The following is a 19,045-nucleotide window of genomic DNA, read 5'->3' as shown; positions in this document are numbered from 1 at the left end:
CTCCTCATAGAGCCCAGCACCCTCACTGATGAGGGTGTGCCATGTTGGGGGGGGTCCTATGCCAGTTTCAGGGTTGTATTGAGTGCACAGTCATCTGCAAACAGAAGATCATGCACCAACACTCTCTCCACTTTGACCTTGGCTCACAGCCTTTCAAGTTGAAGAATTTGCCATCAGTGCAGTAGCTGACCTTGAGGCCATGTTCATCCTCAGTGAAGCTATTTGTTAACATGACTGAAAACATCATGCTAAAAAGTATGGGAGCAAGGACACTTCTTTGTTTCACTCCATTAGTGACTGAGAAATCTTGAGAGCATCATCCACCATCTAGAACCCTGGCATGCATGCTGTTATGAAATTGATTTACAATACTGATGAACTTCTCTGGGCAACCAAATTTTGACATAATTTTCTATAAACCCTCATGACTGATGGTTTAAAGGCCTTGGTCAGATCTACAAATGTCTAAAGACCTCTATTCTTCTCCTGACATTTTTCCTCTAGTTGTTGGGCAAGAAAGATTATATCAACTGTTCCTTGACCCTTTCTGAAGCCAAACCAGCTCTCAGGGAAGTCACCAACTTCCAGGTGAAGGATCAGCCTATTGAGAAGGACTCTGACAAAAATCTTACTAGCAAAGACTAAAAGAGAAATATCCCTCTGATTGTCATGGTATATTTGTACCTGCCTGTTGCCATAGGACTTTGAGGAGTGGTAAAGTATGGGTGATGTTTTTTGATGCCTGTGTAAATTGAATTTAAGTAAGGTAGAGTTGCATGAAGTCATCCACCTCACTCTCTCTTCCAAAGTCATCATGATCCAGCATGGCAAGTCAGGGTCAAGACAACTGGATGGCTCCAGATGCAGTGCATGACCTTAGCATCTTCAACATCTAATCAATCTTTAAGTGCACCACAGCACTTGCTTCAGCTGGCTTCATGGAATGAAGTGTTCTCATATACCCATTCCACCAGTGGAAGACTTCACATGCTTGGGATAGACACTTCCCACAACTCACCAATGAGTTTGAGACTCCCTCAGTTACCCTCAACCTGGTTTAGCCTGTCTGCCAAATGGTTTAACAGGGTGTGACTGCTACAGCTTCTTGGAGCTACAGGTGAGAGTTAGGTGGCTCAGGTGAACATCAAGGTGGAAAACAGCCCTGTAAAGGGATAGACAAAAGGGTTCACACCAAAGGTACTAGTCTTCCTTGAACATACCCTACACCCCAGGAAAGTGGAATAGGGCTTAATTAAGCATATTATTTCAATAAGAGAAAGGAAACCTGAACAGCAAGCTCATTCCACAAAGCTTTTCACCAGAGATATGAATGCTCAAGCCCTTAAATAAATACATACATCTGTACCTTATGCAGCAATCCCTTGACCACAAAGGAAGAAAAGAGAAATCCATGCTCTCAGATAGTAGACTAAATTACTTAACCCTGAAATAATCCTCTTCAGCAACCTTTACCTTCATAACTTGACCAGCTTCTAGTCAACTATAGAGAGAGACTCAGACTAATGTCATAGTGGTACCCACTATCTCTGGAACACAAGGACAAGACAGAGATAGACAGAAAACCAATAGAGACCAATGATTATGGGGATGAATTCAGGAGAAAAAAAATATGTATGAATGCAAAATAAAGTGAGAAGCACCAAGCATAGTAAAAGCAATATTGTAATGATGATCAATGTGAAAGACATGGCTACTCTGATCAATTCAATGATCCAAGATGATTCCAAAGTAATGATGAAAACATATTGTCCATCTCCAGAGAGAGTACTGATGAACTTTGAGTTTAATTGAAATAAAACTTTCTCACTTTTTTTAAGAAAGATTTTATTTATTTTGAATTTTACAATTTTTCCCCTATTCTTGCTTCCACCCCCCCCCCACAGAAGACAGTCTACTTTCTCACTTTCTTTCTATTTTGTAATATGTCTAATATGGCATTGAATGATTTCACATATATAATTACTATAGTTTTGCTTTTTTTCTCAGTGGATGGAGTAGGGGTGGAAAGGAGGGAGGAAATTTTAGACTTAAAATTTTAAAAGTAAACAATGTTATGATAATAAATACTAAATTATTTGTTAAAGACAGAAAACCAATAAAGCGTAGTAATATAGATGCCAAAAACTTAAAAAAGTATTAAAGAGCAGAGTTTATCAAAGTTAAGTGCTGTAGAAAGATCAAGGATTATGAGGCCAAAATCATCTTCAAGGTCATTGCATCTAATAAAAAGTTGGTCATGGTTTACCTTGGCAAAAGCAGTTTAATTATAGTACTGAAGTCACATGATAAAAGGGATGAGGAGTGAGTAAAAAGAACGTAGAAGTTATGAGGATAGACTACCATTCCTAAAAATTTGAATGATAAGAGCATACTTTGAGGAGAAAGCAAGTTCAACAGCAGGTCTTGTTCTATTTTTTATTTTAGCATGGAGAGATCTAATAATGTTTCTGGTCTGAAGCAAAGGATCTTGGATCTTGTGCACACACACACACACACACACACACTTACTTAGAAGTCATCTAATTCATTTTCCTTCATTTTGTATGTAGGGAGGAAGACAGGAAAACAGAAAGTTATCAGCACAACCTAACAACATTCAATCTTGAGTGTGATCTTCATGGGTCAGGAACATGATAGTCATTTTTTCCTTCTGCTTCAAAGAGTAGACAATACAGGGAGTAGTGACTGAGGCAGAAGAAAGACAGTTAAAAATACAAAAGTAATGCTTTAAGACTTTTCTGACCTTCTGCAGGTCTGAATTATAAGAGCTGAGGTAGCCCAAGGGGCTACAAGCTAAAAGAACTAAGATACTTCACCCATGGAGCAATTTGCCAGATGACCAGGAGGTGGCAGCAGAGTCAGTTGAGAGTAGTTTAGCAGAGACATGGCTTGATGACATAGGTGGCTCTTATAGCCTATCCCACTAGCGGTTTCAAGCAAAGAATAGTTCCTTTAGGAATGCAGCTCTAGGTAATGAACTGTCCCTCCTATGTATTCCTTGGCCTCATATATTCCCCTTTTGTGAGATTCTCTCCATGTGAGTTTCCTATATATTTATAATCTACACATGTGTTTTCCTGGATGTTCTCTACATATGTTCACTTCTCTGTTGATTGTGGGGGAGTTTAGGGAACAGTGTAGCAATGTATATGTGGAATAGAGGATTTTTCTCATTATGCTATTTTTTTATGCTGTTTTATTAAGTGAACTCTGTTGGATCTGACAAAAGAAATATTGATGGAGCTCTTAAGATGAAATTTTGAGCAGGAAGCGTGCTATGTCTATGGGACAGGTGGAATAAAAGGAGGGGTGTTGAGTTATAAGTAAATGAGGAAATTGAGGTCCAAAAAGATAAAATAACTTATCCAAATTCATATAGATAATAATTAGAAAAGCTGGTATTTGAAACTATGTCCTCTAACTCCAACTGCAACATTATTTCCATGATATCATATTGCTAATTGATGAAACATGGTCATGGAGATAACAAGTATAGATGGGATTAAGGATGCAGGAGAAGAGGTTAGCTTTGATAATGAGGAAGGTCAACTTTTAAAAATGGAGAGAAGGGGTGGCTAGGTGGCGTAGTGGATAAAGCACCGGCCCTGGAGTCAGGAGTACCTGGGTTCAAATTGGGTCTCAGACACTTAATAATTACCTAGCTGTGTGGCCTTGGGCAAGCCACTTAACCCCATTTGCCTTGCAAAAACCTAAAAATGGAGAGAAAGGGAAGTAACAGCAGAAAATATAGAGAGCTCTTGAGGTGTGGAATTAGTGAGTGGTTGGAGCTCACAGAGATAACTTGAGTCTTCTCATTGACAAGGAGTCATTGTTAAGGTGAGTTGGGATGGAGTTGTGTTAGGGGAAGCACAGTGGAAAGTTGGGAAGAGTAAAAAAGATTCCTATGTATCACTGAACCAATTAGGATGATTTCACCCACAGCCTTTCACTGTGGTAATAGGAATTGTAGAGGGAGAGGATGGAAATAACCCAGGATTAGTTACTGGCAAAACAAGCCTAGAATAGGATAGACTTTTCCCTTGTCAGGCAGTTTTCTTGATATTCTGCTACTCTTCCAGGTTGGTGCCTCTTAGCATACTTGTTGAAAAGCTGCTTCTATTGTCACCTATGCAGACTCAGACCTTCTGTTAGCATCCAATTCAAAAAGTATTAAGCACCTGATGATACAATGAGGGCATGATGGTATGCTGTGGTAGATGAAGCTTGGGGTTTTTGAGTTAGGAAGTCCTGACTTCAAATCCTATTTTCTATACTATGTGACACTGGGCAAATCACGTACTTTCTCTGAACCTTAGTTTTCCTATTTGTAAATAGGTTATAATAACAGTATCTACCTCAAAGAGATGTAAGAATCAAATAAGACAATATATGAAAAGCATTTTGCAAACTTTAGGGAGGAAGGAAAAAGCACTTATTAGACATTAACTATGTGCCAGGTACTTATAAAAACCTCATTTTGATTCTCACAACCTAGGAGGTATGTGCTATTATTATCCCCATTTTAGAGCTGAGGAAACTGAGGCAGACAAAGGTTAAGGTTAAGAAGTATCTGAGGCAGGATGCCAGACTAAACACTCTGTCTATTACATCCCCTAATGCCTAAGAAGTATATTAGAAATGTACTCTAAGATCTATGGAAAGGGGAGAAATTTATGACCACAGAAGAATAGAGTACATTATAAATTGCAAAATAGATGATTTTTGACTATATTAAATTGAAAAGTTTTTGCATTTATAAAACCAATGCTGCCAAAATTAGAAGGAAATCAGAAAACTGGGAAACAATTTTCACAGCTAGGGGTTCTGATAAAGATCTCATTTCTAAAATATAGAGAGAATTGCATCAAATTTATAAGGTTAAAAGTCATTCCCCAATTGATAAATGGTCAAAGGATATGAATAGACAATTTTCAAATAAAGAAATTAAAGCTACATATAATCAAATGAAAAAAATGCTCCAAATCATTATTTGATTAGAGAAATGAAAATCAAAACACTGAGATTCTACCTCACACCTGTCAGATTAGCTAAAATGACAAAAAAGAGAAATGACCAGTGTTGGAGAGGTTGTGAGAGGACTGGGACATTAATGCATTGTTGATGGAGCTGTGAATTGATTCAATCATTCTAGAGAGCAATATATACCCAAAGAGCAATAAAACTGATCAAACCCTTTGACCCAACAATACCAATACCAAAACATATCATAAAAATGGGAAATGTCCCACATGTTCCAAAATATTCATAGCAATTCTCTTTGTAATGGCAAAGAATTGGAAATTAAGGGGATGTCCATCAACTGAGGAATGGCTAAACTTGTTATGGTTTATGAATGCTATAGAATACTGTTATTCTATAAGAAACCAGGAATGGTTATACTCTAAAGAAGCATGAAATGAATTACAAGAATTGATTAACATTAATACTAACAACAACATTGTGAGTTGATCAATCTTGATGGATGCAGCTCCTCTCAGCAGTTTAGAGAGCTAAGCTAACCCTAGGAGACTGCTATGGACAATGCTATCCACCTTCAGAGGAAGAACAAAACCAAACCAAACCAAACCAAAAAACCCTACAGAATCTGAATGAACATTATATTTACCTTTTAAAATTTTCTCATGCTTTTCTTTCCTATTTCATGATTTTCTTTCTTTTCCCTTATTTCTAATTCCTAATGCAGAAAATGACTAATCTGTAAAAATGTTAAACCCAAATGTTTATGTATAATATTCACCAGACTATTCACCAGATTGTTCATCAGACTGTTCACTGCTAAGGGAGGGAGGTGGGAAGGGAGGATAGAGGGAAATTATGTAACTTCAAAATATTCATATGCATGTGGATGAATGTTGAAAAACTTTTATAACATATAATTGGAAAAATAAAATAAAATATCAATAAAAAAGAAATGCACTGCAAAATAAGGAAGTTATAAATGCAACACTGACTACCCTGCCCCTATCAGTTGAAGGACAGGGTACTCTGGTCCTGGGTGGCAGGGGGGGGAGGGGAGGGTCTCTTTCTAGGTTCTCCACAATTAGCTCCAGCCTCCACTGGTAATGTTCGCTAAATAGGAGGAGGTGGTCTCCTGCACTCTAGTTCCATTTAGTCATTAAGTCAGTTGTACTTTTCCAGAGAAATATTTAGTTTCAAAGATATGATCATAAATATTCAAACTTATTCCCCCCAACTGGTGGGAAGCATAATTCCCTTCCTTCCCCTCCCCACTTCACTTTGCATCACCTCAGTCTCTGGGCAGGGAAAAGGGATTAGATCCATAGCTTAGTTTGTTCCCAAGCACAGTAGGTAGAGCACAGTAGCTGTTTGAAGCACAAAACTCCAGTGGGCTTGAATTCTAAGCAACCCTGGCTTCTCGGGGCTTCTATGTGGGCTGGTTGACTGCACCATTCCCTATGTGCAATCCTGGCTACAAGGTGACTCCTGACTCCAACTCTTGCCTCACAATATAAACAAAAATAAACAAAACATTCACATTATGCTGAAGGAACCATAGACAACAAATCAATATTAATATGAACTTAAATGTTCAAAACACTATAGTTTCTAAATTCATAAAGGAAAAATAAACTGAACCACAAAATGATGTTAGAATTGGGCATACTAGAAGACAAGAAAAAGGAATAATATAAAATTGAAAAGAATTGCTGGACAAGTTAGAGCTAAAAGTTTTTCTATTTACTTTTCTATTTAGTCTTTTTAAATTCAAGTATATTTTATTTTCATATCTGTATTCTCTCTCACTATCCTCTTTTTCTCCCTTCTCTCCATTGTGAAAGGGTTCCATATGGAATCTTTATCTACTATGTATCGAGGTATAGAGATACTGCAAATAGATGTAAAAAGAGAAAGATAAGAAAGTTCTTTCTCTCTTCTGGTCAGCAGAACTGAGCCAAGGCTCAATTTGGCAATAGATTGATGTCCATGGGGCCTTCTCATCTCTTTCTCATCATATCCCAAACACATAGGGCACAAATTGTCAGCACCTATACTGCAAAATTACTAGCTGACTGACCCAGGTGTATTTTATAATATGTTTTTCTATCCTTTATAATTTGCAAGATACTTTACATATGTTGTCCCAACCCCAGCTGGTTGGGGAAAGGGAAGAAACTGGAGATTTTTCTGTAGCAAACAGGTTGGCAACCAATTAGCTAAGAATCTGAATTAATGAGGTAAAAAAGGAAAATCTGTATAAAGTAACATTGTAGCAAAAGGTAAAAAAAATCGGACAACACCAGGATTCAGAGGGACAACCAGAAATTAAAACTGCAGGCCAAGGATCAGTCAGTAGGACAAGAAACAAGACTGATCAAAAGAATGAATAGTAAAGAACCTAAATTGATACTGTAGATAGAAGTATCTGTGAATTTTTAACCTAAGTCACTGTGAACTAGCCCTGTCTTTTTTACAGAAAACCTTTGCTCATTGTCAAAAGATTGATCAACCAACCCTTCATTTTACAGATGCAGTAACTAGGGCCAGAAGAAGTTAATTGATTTCCATAAGATCACACAGAGAGCAAGTCACAGAGCCCAGGAGTCAAACCAAAGTTTTCTGATGCCAGACCTTATGCAGGTGCCCCCTACAAGTGTGAATTTATCTGCTCCTGCTCTAACATAGAAGATATTAGGGTTGGCAAAAAGCAAACTCTATAACAGATATACCTGCTCAACAGGATAAGATATGGAAAACTGTGGAAAGACAAGATGCAGTGACATTCCCAGTCACAAGCAAAGTGTACACGTCCTCCATGAGTAAAATAATCCCATCCACCTAGCTATGCCAATATACAAATCAGATATATATGCTAATAATATATCATTTAATATCCATCTTTCTTGAGAGACCTGATTTACTAATTGTATCATATGTCTAGTTGGGAAGGAAATAATATATACATTTCAAAAATTCAAAACAAATAAAAAACATGGAAGTCCCAAACAACAGATAAGCACTGCAAATTCTACAAAATTAAAGGAGAATGGAAATAGTTAATGTTAGAGGGGTCACGGAAAGGCAAGCCAAACTGGTGAATCTGTAAATTGGTCAAAGTTTTTTTTTTGAGTTGGAATTATATGAGACAAATCACTAAGTGGTTTATACCTCCTTTTCTTCATCAGAATTATGGGTTCAGAATTTCATTTTTGAGAACTTCTAATCCTCTTGGTATGACTTCCCCTATAAAATTTAATCTATGGAATACTATCTTTTTTAAAATTCAATTTTATTTTATTTTATTTTATTTTTACATCTGTTTCTCTCCCTATTCTCTCTCTCCCCTTTCCATTGAGAAAGTAAGAAAAACAAAACTCATTATATTCAAGCAATACAAATTCCTGCACTGGCCAAGTCAAAAAAAAAAAAAGCCTCAATCTGCATTCTGAGTTTACTGGATGTCTAGCTGGAGGTGGGTAGCATGGTTCATGATGAGTCCTCTGGAATTGTGGTTGGTTTATTGTTCCCTAGTTCTGTTCACTTCACTTTGCATCAATTCGTATATGCCTTCCCAGGTTTCTCTGAGACAACTTTCTTCATCACTTTTTTTTTTTTTAGGTTTTTGCAAGGCAATGGGGTTAAGTGGCTTGCCCAAGGCCACACAGCTAGGTAAGGATCAAGTGTCTGAGCTCAGATTTGAACCCAGGTACTCCTGACTCCAGGGCTGGTGCTTTATCCACTGCGCCACCTAGCTGCCCCTCTTCATCACTTCTTACAGAACAATAGTATTCTACTTCATTCATATGACAAAGCTTGTTCAGTCATTTCTAATTCTTTGCCACCACAGAAAAAGCTGCTATATTTTTGTATAAATGGATCATTGTCCTTTAAAAAATCTCTTTGGGGATAGAGAACTGGTATTTAATATTGCTAAGTCGACAAGTATGCACAGTTTAATAACTTTTTTGAATATAGTTCCAGATTGATTTCCAGAATGGCTGGACCAGTTCATAGTTCTACCAACAGTGAATTAATGTACCTATTTTCCCAGTCTTTCATTTTCTTTTTGCTTTTTTTGTCAGCTTTACCAGTCTGATCACTACCTATACTTTTAATGAACTCTTTGAAGTGTTAATATTAGTACTATGATTAATTATATTTCTGGCTTTCCATTTGCTAAATCAATCTTGTATTCTTGATGTAAATTCACCTCATCAGTGTTTTGGAAATATTGAGGTAGCTTCTGTGCAAATATTTCACTTAATTTTGCATCAATTTTCATCAATGATCTGCCCACATTTTTCTTTCTCTAATGACCCAAGGTCAATCATCCTTCATGCCTCTCTCAGGACCTCCCCACCATACCTCAATTACCTTCTTACATTGGAAAGCCCTGTGTTTTTTTGCAATAGTCTCCTAATTGGTCTCTGAGTCTCAAATCTCTCCCTTCCATTTCATCCTTTACTCAGCTTCCAAAGTGATTTTCCTTAATCTCAGGTCAGATCAAGTTATTCCCCTGCTTAAAATACTTCGATGACTTCTTATTGTCTTGAGAATGAAAATATAAATGTCTCTGGTATTTAAAGCCTTTAACAATCCTTATCCATCCTATCTTTTCAGCCTTATTATCCTCTTTTTTGCCTTTTGTGATTCAATCAACCTGCCCTTCTTGCTGTCCCTTACATGATACCTCATCTTTCATCTCCAACATTTACAATGACTATCCCCCCATCTGGAATGTACTAGTGTTTTTTTTAACCCCCAGCTTAGAATTACCTATTTCATTCAAGACAGCTAAAACTCTCCTCTGAGCATAGGTTCTTCAATTTCCCCAGACACTGCTGCCTTCCTCAAAACTATCTTTTACCTGTTTTGATTTTATTCTATATAGCTTTAGGGATGTACCTGCCACCTCCCCTGAGACACTATAAACTGCTTAAAGGCAGAGATGGTTTTTTGTACCTGTAGCATCTGTCAACAGAGTTTAACAGCAAATACTAAATAAATGATTATTGATTATAGAAATCACAATTTTAAGTTTACATATTTTGTTCTTTGACTCATTCATTACATAACACAATATTTAAGTTTCTAAATATGTCTTTTACTTCATATTTCCTTTATTAAACAATATTTTTATCATATAGTCTATAAAGGATGTATTAAGGATTTTTTATTCTACCTTTTTAAATAAAAAATTTTAATATCCCAGATTGTGATCAATTTTTTAGAGGTGTTTTAAACCAGATGTATTACTTGATTACCATTCATAATTTTGAAAGATCTATGATATTGTCTTTCCAGGGTAGGCCAATAAGTTCAATGATCACCTGGAATGGCCTTGTGAAGCTATATGAGTGTAGGAAGATGAGAACTCCTGATAATTAGAGAAATAAGCATAAAGGCCTGTGGTCCCATAGGCCTCCCATCTGCTCTTCTTCCTCATTTCCTCCTCTCTGTTTCTCTCCTAGAAATATCTACAATAATCAGGAATCACATTTCCATGTGCAATGTCACAGAGTTGCCTTTCATAGGAAGACTTATAGGTTTGGGGTGAGGTTAAGATTAGTTCTGTCATAATACTTTTTAATCTGTTGTTAGATCAGACAGAGGGATGTAAAATGAATACAAAGCTGTCTTAGTGCCTGGGACTTCTTGGTATTTAATTTGCTCTTAAAAAAAGGTGCTGGTGGGAGGGGTGGAGCCAAGATGGCAGCAGAAGTATATTCTCTCCTGGGTGCTCTCTCCAAAATATTTCAAAAACCTTAAAATTATGACTCTTAACTAAATTTTTCAAGAGACAGAACCCACAGAAAAATGCAGTGTGGTAATTCTCTAGCCCAAAGTAACCTAGAAAATAGTGGGAAGGCTCTGTTCCATGGGGTTGGAGGGGTGGCAGCACTAGAGTGAAGGAATTTCAGCCTCCCAGAAACAGCCCCAGGGTACCTGCAAGCTCTGGCTCCTAGCAGAAGAAGCAATTTCCTGACCTGCACCCCAGGGAGCACCAAGCACAACTTAGAAGATCAAGAAGGAGACCTCTGCTAGAGTGAGTGTGAAGCCCAGGCCAGCGTGGTCCTCTGCAGCCCTCAGTGTGGCCCTCCATGGCCCTCAGTGCAGCCCAGATCCAGGAAACGGAAGCAGGCCCATGGAGCTGCCCAGCAGCTGTTCTCTGAGTGCTCAGCCTATGGAAGGTAGGGGAATGGAGGGAGACTGCTGAGGTCTGTCCTCTGTCCCTGGGACAGGACTCTGAGGCTTTGATGACATTCAGACCCTGGTCACAGTCTGGGCCCCTCATAGAGCAGGGACACCCCCCTCACAGCCTGGGGGCAGAGGTGCGCTAGTGGTCATTCAACAGACCAGGAGAGCAGTCAGAGCCTCATGTACTGATGCAGGGGTGTCCCAATAATACTCAAAAGTTCAGGAAACACCCCCAAACTAGGCATAGGCTGGAGAGATGAATAAACAGAAAAAAAAGGAACCTGACCATAGCCAATTACTTTGGTCACACGGAGGATCAAAATACTCAATCTGAAGACAAGAAAGTCCTAACTTCTGCATCTAAAGACTCCAAGAAATACAGAAGTTGGGCTCAGGCTATGACAGAGCTCAAAAAAGATTTTGAAAATCAAGTAAGGGAAATAGAAGAAAAATTGGGAAAAGAAATGAGAGAGATGCAGGAAAAAATATGAAAACAAAATCAGCAGCTTAGTCAAGGAGGTCCAAAAAAAATGCTGAAGAAAATAACATGTCAAAAACCAGCTTAGGCCAAATGGATAGAACAGTTCAAAAAGTTATTGAGGAGAAGAATGCTTTAAAAAGCAGAATTGGCCAGATGAAAATGAAGATAAGAAAGTTCTCTGAGGAAAACAAATCCTTTATATGTATACTGGAGCTAAAGGAAGCTGATGACTTTGAGAGAACTCAAGACACTATAATTCAACACCAAAAGAATTAAAAACTAGTAGAAAATGTGAAATATCTCATTGAAAAAGACAACTGATCTAGAAAAGATAATTCAAAAATTATTGAGCTCCCTGAAAGTCATGATCAGGAAAGAGCCTTCACCAAATTTTTAAAGAATTTCTACAAGAAAATTGCCCTGATATCCTAGAAGCAGAGGGTAAAATAGAAATTGAGAGAATCCATTGATCTTCTCCTAAAAGAGATGCCCCCCCCAAAAAAACAACCTCCAGCAATATTAGCCAAGTTCCAGAACTCCCAAGTCAAAGATTTTTATTCATCTCTCCAGCCTATGCCTAGTTTGGGGGTGTTTCCTGAACTTTTGAGTATTATTGGGACACCCCTGCATCAGTACATGAGGCTCTGACTGCTCTCCTGGTCTGTTGAATGACCACTAGCGCACCTCTGCCCCCAGGCTGTGAGGGGGGTGTCCCTGCTCTATGAGGGGCCCAGACTGTGACCAGGGTCTGAATGTCATCAAAGCCCCAGAGTCCTGTCCCAGGGACAGAGGACAAACCTCAGCAGCCAGAAGGACACAATTCAAATATCGTGGAGCTGCAGTCAGGATCACACAGGACTTAGCAACAACTACATTAAGGGCTTGTAGGACTTGGAATATAATATTCTGGAAGGCAAATGAGCTTGGAATGCAACCAAGAATCAACTACCTAAGAAAACTGAACATCCTCTTCCAGGGGAAAAGATGGATTTTCAATGAAACAGGGGAATTTCAAATGTCCCTGTTGAAACGTCCAGAGCTGAACAGAAAATTTGATCTTTAAGTACAGGACTCAGGTGAAGCATAGAGAGTGGAGGAGAAAGGTAAATTCTGAGGGCTTTAATGATGATGAACTGTGTGTATTCCTGCATAGAAAGGTGATACTAATAATACTCATATGAACCTTCTCATTTAATAGAGCAGGTAGAAGAAGTTTTATACATGAAGTACAGGAGAGAGCTGAATTTGAAGATATAATATATTGTAAAAATGGAGTTAATGGGTAAAAGGGAAATGTACTGGAAGCAAGAGAAAGGAGAGGTAGAACAGGCTAAAATATTTCATATGAAAGATATTTCATGTAGTTTTTTCAATGGTATGGAAGGGGGAAAGGCAAGGAGGAATGACAGAGGCTTCATTCTCATCAGAAATGGCTCAGAGAGGAAACAGCATACACACTCAACAGGGTATAGACATCTAGAAGAAAAAGAAGAGAAGGGGGACAGGGGTGGGGAGGGGGGGATGTGGGTGATAGAGGAGAGGGTAGATCATAGGACAGGATAGTCAGATATAATACATTTTATTTTTTACTTTTTTGCAAGGTGGTGGGATTGGGTGGCCTGTCTGGGACCATGGGTCTTGCCTCTTGGGCTCAGGGCTGGTGCTCTGTCCACTGCACCACTCTACTGCCCCACAGCACATTCTTTTTTTTAGATTTTTGCAAGGCAAATGGAGTTAAGTGACTTGCCCAAGGCCACACAGCTAGGTAATTATTAAGTGTCTGAGCCTGGTTTTGAACCCAGGTAGTCCTAATTCCAGGGCCGGTGCTTTATCCACTGTGCCACCTAGCCGCCCCTCATTTCTTCACTCTGAAATGTACTTGTCAAAATATTTTCCTTTATTCTCCACAAGGTCCATGAAATTTATTAAATCAAACATATAGAGTAAAGGTAAAAGGTTGGAGCAAAATATATTTTGCTTCAGCTGAAGTGAAAAAAGCAGGGGTAGAAATCCTTATCTCAGACAAAGCAGCTGCAAAAATAGATGGTGTTAAAAGAGATAAGGAAGGAAACTATATCCTCTTAAAAGGTTCCATAGATAATAAAGTGATTTCAATACTGAATATATATGCCCCCAGTTGGATAGCATCCAAATTCTTAGAGGAGAAGCTGAAAGAACTACAGGAAGACATAATAGCAAAATTCTTCAAGTGGGAGACCTCAACCTCCCACTCTCTGATCTAGATAAATTGAATCATAAAATAAACAAGAAAGAAGTTAAGGTGGTAAATAGATTGTTAGAAAAACTAGATATGGTAGACTTATGGAGGAAATTGAATGGGGATAGGACTATACGTTTTCCTCTGCAGTACATGGCACTTATACAAAAATTGACCATGTACTAGGACATTAAAAACCTAATGATCAACTGCAGAAAGGCAGAAATAGTGAATACTTCTTTCTCAGATCACAATGCAATGAAAGTCATATGCAATATTGGGCCAAGGAGATACAGACCTAGAACCAATTGGAAACTGAATAACCTCATTTTAAAGAATGAGTGGATCAAAAAACAAATGACAGAAAAAATTAATCATTTTATCCTAGATAATGACAATAATGAAACAACATACCAAAACCTATGGGATTCACTCAAAGCAGCTGTCAGGGGATATATTATATCTTTAAATGCTTATATAAATATATTAGAGAAAGAGGAAATCAATGAACTAAATATACAACTAAAAAAATTAGAGAAAGAACAAATTAAAAATCCCCAATTAAATACCAAATTAGAAATTCTAAAAATTAAAGTAGAAATTAATAAAAGCAAAAGCAAAAATACTATTGAATTAATAAATAAAACCAAAAGTTGGTTTTATGAAAAAAAACCAATAAAATTGATGAACCTCTGGTTAATTTGATTTAAAAAAAAGAAAGAAGAAAACCAAATTGCTAGTATCATAAATGAAAAAGGTGAACTCACCACCAATGAGGAGGAAATTAAAGTAATAATTCAAAATTATTTTGCCCAACTCTATGCCAATAAATTTGACAATCTAAGTGAAATAGATGAATATTTAGAAAAATATAAGTTGCCCAGGTTAAATGAAGAGGAGATTAAATACCTAAACAAACCTATCTGAGAAAAAGAAATTCAACCAGCCATCATTGAACTCCCTAAGAAAAAATTTCCAGGGCCTGATGGATTCACAAGTGAATTCTACCAAACATTTAAGGAACAATTGGTTCCAATTCTATGTAAACTCTTTGGAAAAATAGGGGAAGATGGAACTCTGCCTAACTCTTTCTATGAAACCAATATGGTGCTGATACCTAAAGCAGGAAGTGTTAAAACAGAGAAAGAAAATTATAGATGTATCTCCCTTGATGAATATAGATGCAAAAATCTTAAATAAAATCTTAGCAAAACAATTACAAGTTATCACTGGGATAATACATTATGATCAAATAGGATTTATTCCAGGAATGCAGGGTTGGTGCAATATTAGGAAAACTGTTAGTATACTCAATTATATCAACAACAAACCTATTGATCATATCAATAGATGCTGAAAAAGCTTTTCACAAAATACAGCACCCATTCCTACTAAAAACACTAGAGAGTGGAGGAATAGACTGTTTCTTAGAATAATTAACAGTATCTATCTGAAACCATCAACAAGTATTACATGCAATAAGGATAGGCTAGAGGCATTCCCAATAAGATTAGGGGTTAAACAAGGGTGCCAATTTTACTACTACTATTCAATATTGTATTAGAAATGTTAGCTTCAGCAATAAGAGAAGAAAAAGAAATTGAAGGAATTAGAATTGGGAAGGAAGAGACAAAACTCTCACTCTTTGCAGATGACATGATGGTATACCTAGAGAATCCCAAGAAATCATTGAAAAAACTACTGGAAACAATGAGCAATTTTAGCAAAGTTGCAGGTTATAAAATAAACCCTCATAAATCCTCAACCTTTCTATATATGAGTAGCAAGATACAGCAGGAAGAGCTAGAAAGAGAAATCCCATTCAAAGTAACCTCAGACAATATAAAATACCTGGGAGTCTATCTGCCAAGGCAGACTCATAAACTTTTTGAAAACAATTATAAAACACTTCTCACACAAATTAAATCAGATTTAAATAACTGGGTAAATATCAACTGCTCATGGATAGGTAGAGCTAATATAATAAAAATGACAATTCTAACCAAACTAAACTACCTGTTTAGTACCCTACCAAATTCCAAAAAATTACTTTAATGAGTTAGAAAAAGTTAGTAAAAAGTAAGTAAATTCATGTGGAGAAAAAAAAAGTCAAGGATTTCCAGGGATTTAATGAAAAAAAGTGCAAAAGAAGGGGGCTTGGCCCTACCTGATCTAAAATTATATTATAAAGCATCAGGCATCAAAACTGTCTGGTATTGGCTAAGCAATAGAGTGGTGGATCAGTGGAATAGGCTAGGTGCAATAAAAGGAAACGATTATAGTAACCTGCTGTTTGATAAACTCAAAGAGTCCAGCTATTAGGATAAAAACTCTCTCTTTGATAAAAACTACAGGGAAATTGGAAGTTAGTATGGAAGAAATTTAGATTAGACTAACACCTCACATCCTAGACCAAGATAAGATTCAAATGGATACAGGATTTAGACATAAAAAACAATACTATAAGCAAATTAGAAGATCAAGGACTTGTCAGATCTATGGAAATGGAAGCAGTTTATGACTAATGAAGAGATGGAGAACATCACTAAAAACAAACTAGGTGATTTCAATTACATTAAATTAAAAAGCTTTTGCACAGATAAAACCCACTGTAGCCAAGATCAGAAGAGATGTAGTAAACTGGGAAACAATCTTTACAACTAATATTTCTGACAAAGGACTCATTTCTAAAATATACAGAGAATTGAGTCATATTTTTTAAAAAAAAAAGCCATTCCCCAGTTGACAAATGGTCAAAGGATATGCAAAGGCAATTTACAGATAAGGAGATCAAAGCAATCCATAGACATATGAAAAATTGCTCTAAATCATTACTTATCAGAGAAATGCAAATTAAAGCTTCTATGAGGTACCACCTCATAGCTCTCAGACTGGCTAATGTGACCAAAAAGGATAACGATCATTGTTGGAAGGGTTGTGGGAAATCTGGGACACTTTTACACTGTTGGTGAAGCTGTGAACTCCTTTCTGGGGAGAAATCTGGAACTTTGCCCAAAGGGCAACAAAAATGTGCATACCCTTTGATCCAGTAATACCACTACTGGGTCTATAGCCTGAAGAGATGATGAAGAAGGGTAGAAATATCACTTGTACAAAAATATTCATAGCAGCCCTGTTTGTGATGGCAAAGAAATGGAAATCAAGTAAATGTTCTTCAATTGGAGAATGGTATATGTATGTCATGGAACACTAATGCTATATCAGAAACCAGGAGGGATGGGAAGTCAGGGAAGCCTGGAGGGATTTGCATGAACTGATGCTGAGTGAGATGAGTAGAACCAGAAAAACACTGTACACCCTAACAGCAACATGGGGGCGATGATCGACCTTGAAGGACTCGCTCATTCCATCAGTGCAACAATCAGAGACAATTTGGGGCTGTCTGCAATGGAGAATACCATATGTATCTAGATAAAGAACTGGAGTGTGAACAAAGCAAGGACTGTTCCCTTTATTTTAGAAAAAAAAGACTGATATCTTATTGTCTGATCTTGTTATCTCTTATACTTTATGTTTCTTAAGGATATGATTTCTCTTTCACCACACTCAATTTGGATCAATGTACAACATGGAAACAATGCAGAGACTGAAAAATTGTTTTCTGTGGGGGTTGGGGGGAGGGAAGTAAGATTGGGGAAAAATTGTAAAACTCAAAATAAATAAAATCTTTAATTTATAAAAACTTTATTAAATCAAGTTCTTTGCAGAATTTCTTTTTCTTTATTCTTTACAATAGATACCTGTAAGCTGCAAATATCTTACTAGTGGTATTTTCTTGGATTAATAAGGCTTCCTGGGGCAGTTAGGTGACACTGCAGATAGAGCACTGGCCCTGGAGTCAGGAGGACCTGAGTTCAAATCTATTCTGAGACCCTTAATAATTGCCTAGCATGTGACCTTGAACAATTAACCCTTGAAAAAGCAAAAAAAAAAGTCTTGCTGCCTTTAGTATAAGTACTTTTGATGATTTTGCATTTACTTCTTTCAAGAATTCTATTATTTGGTCCCCCATAAGCTATCTTTGTCTTGTCAAATTCTTTGTCTTCTATGTTCATTTAATGATCCTAGGGCTCTATATAGTGATGGATAAAGAGCAGGTATTTTAGACTGTCTTCATACTTCCTATCTGAAAACATGTAGTTTAGAATATTGAGAAAATTTTTTATTTAAAAATGTGGAATAGAATAAGCCAACAATTGATTTCAGACATGTGATGTAAAATTTTATTCTTTGCTACTCTGATAGACAGTTCTCCACTCCCACCCCTAACCTCAAGGTCATTTCTGGTTTCCTACTCCCTATGAGGTCAAAGTCAAGTATTTTATTTTCCTGCTACTCTTTATGTCTCTTTAGCATAGCTACTTGCCAGTCCACTCTAGGCCAAGGCAGGCAAACCTCTAGAGCATTTCAATCTTTTTATGACTTTTCTTTGGTGTGAACTTGTGTGGTGTGTGTGTGTGTGTGTGTGTGTGAGAGAGAGAGAGAGAGAGAGAGAGAGAGAGAGAGAGAGGTGGGTGGAAGAGGAAGTAAAGTAAATTTCTCAGGAAGAACTCTGTCTGAACTTCAGGCTACTCACCAATCTAAGGAACAAAATCAGCCATCCTGTACTCTGGACTTTGCCTTTAGTTGTCCTTTGGGAATGCTGGGTTTCTTGTTTGTCTTATGTAAACAAGACTGACTTGGTTGTGAGCAATCTGTTTTGTTCCCTAGCAGAATGCTCTGGTTTGCTTAATCTTCCCCTTCTGAATTTTGGCACCAAACAGGATGTTTCACAATGGTTGCACCCTTATTTACCAACCTACCTTTCCCCATCACAGCTATATTAACCCTCTAGTATTTCATCTGAGCAAGAGTCCAAAAGTTTTGGACTGAAGCTAATTCAAAATATCCTCATAAATAAGTTTCTCCCTCCCAACAAAAACACAAAAGGCAGATCTTTTAAGAAAATATATCTCAAGCCAGATGCCTTATAACTTCAGGTAGTATTAACAGGCATAGCTGGTTATAGCCCCAGTTTATAACTCCAAATGGGATTGAGGGTCTTCTGTGGATTATAGGATTGTTTTCAGGGCAAGAAATTATCATAACAAAAAATTCAGATAGGATCATAGGCAAAGAATAAGGAA

The 19,045-nt window shown here is 37.3% G+C and overlaps 1 protein-coding gene across 1 annotated transcript in view; it reads right to left on the bottom strand.

Annotated features, from left to right (window-relative positions):
- CNPY1 (canopy FGF signaling regulator 1) overlaps positions 1-18,665 on the bottom strand; it is a 199,254-nt gene extending 180,589 nt beyond the window's left edge. The window contains exon 1 of the mRNA XM_074193290.1: positions 18,496-18,665. The gene's annotated coding sequence lies outside the window, so the exon portion shown is untranslated. The remainder of the gene's footprint in view (positions 1-18,495) is intronic.
- Positions 18,666-19,045: the final 380 nt, after the last annotated feature.

This window comes from Macrotis lagotis, chromosome 7 (genome assembly GCF_037893015.1).
Source record: "Macrotis lagotis isolate mMagLag1 chromosome 7, bilby.v1.9.chrom.fasta, whole genome shotgun sequence".
Lineage (NCBI taxonomy): Eukaryota > Metazoa > Chordata > Mammalia > Peramelemorphia > Peramelidae > Macrotis > Macrotis lagotis.
The sequence above is the reverse complement of the archived record's forward strand: the minus strand, read 5'-3'. Positions and strand labels throughout refer to the sequence as shown.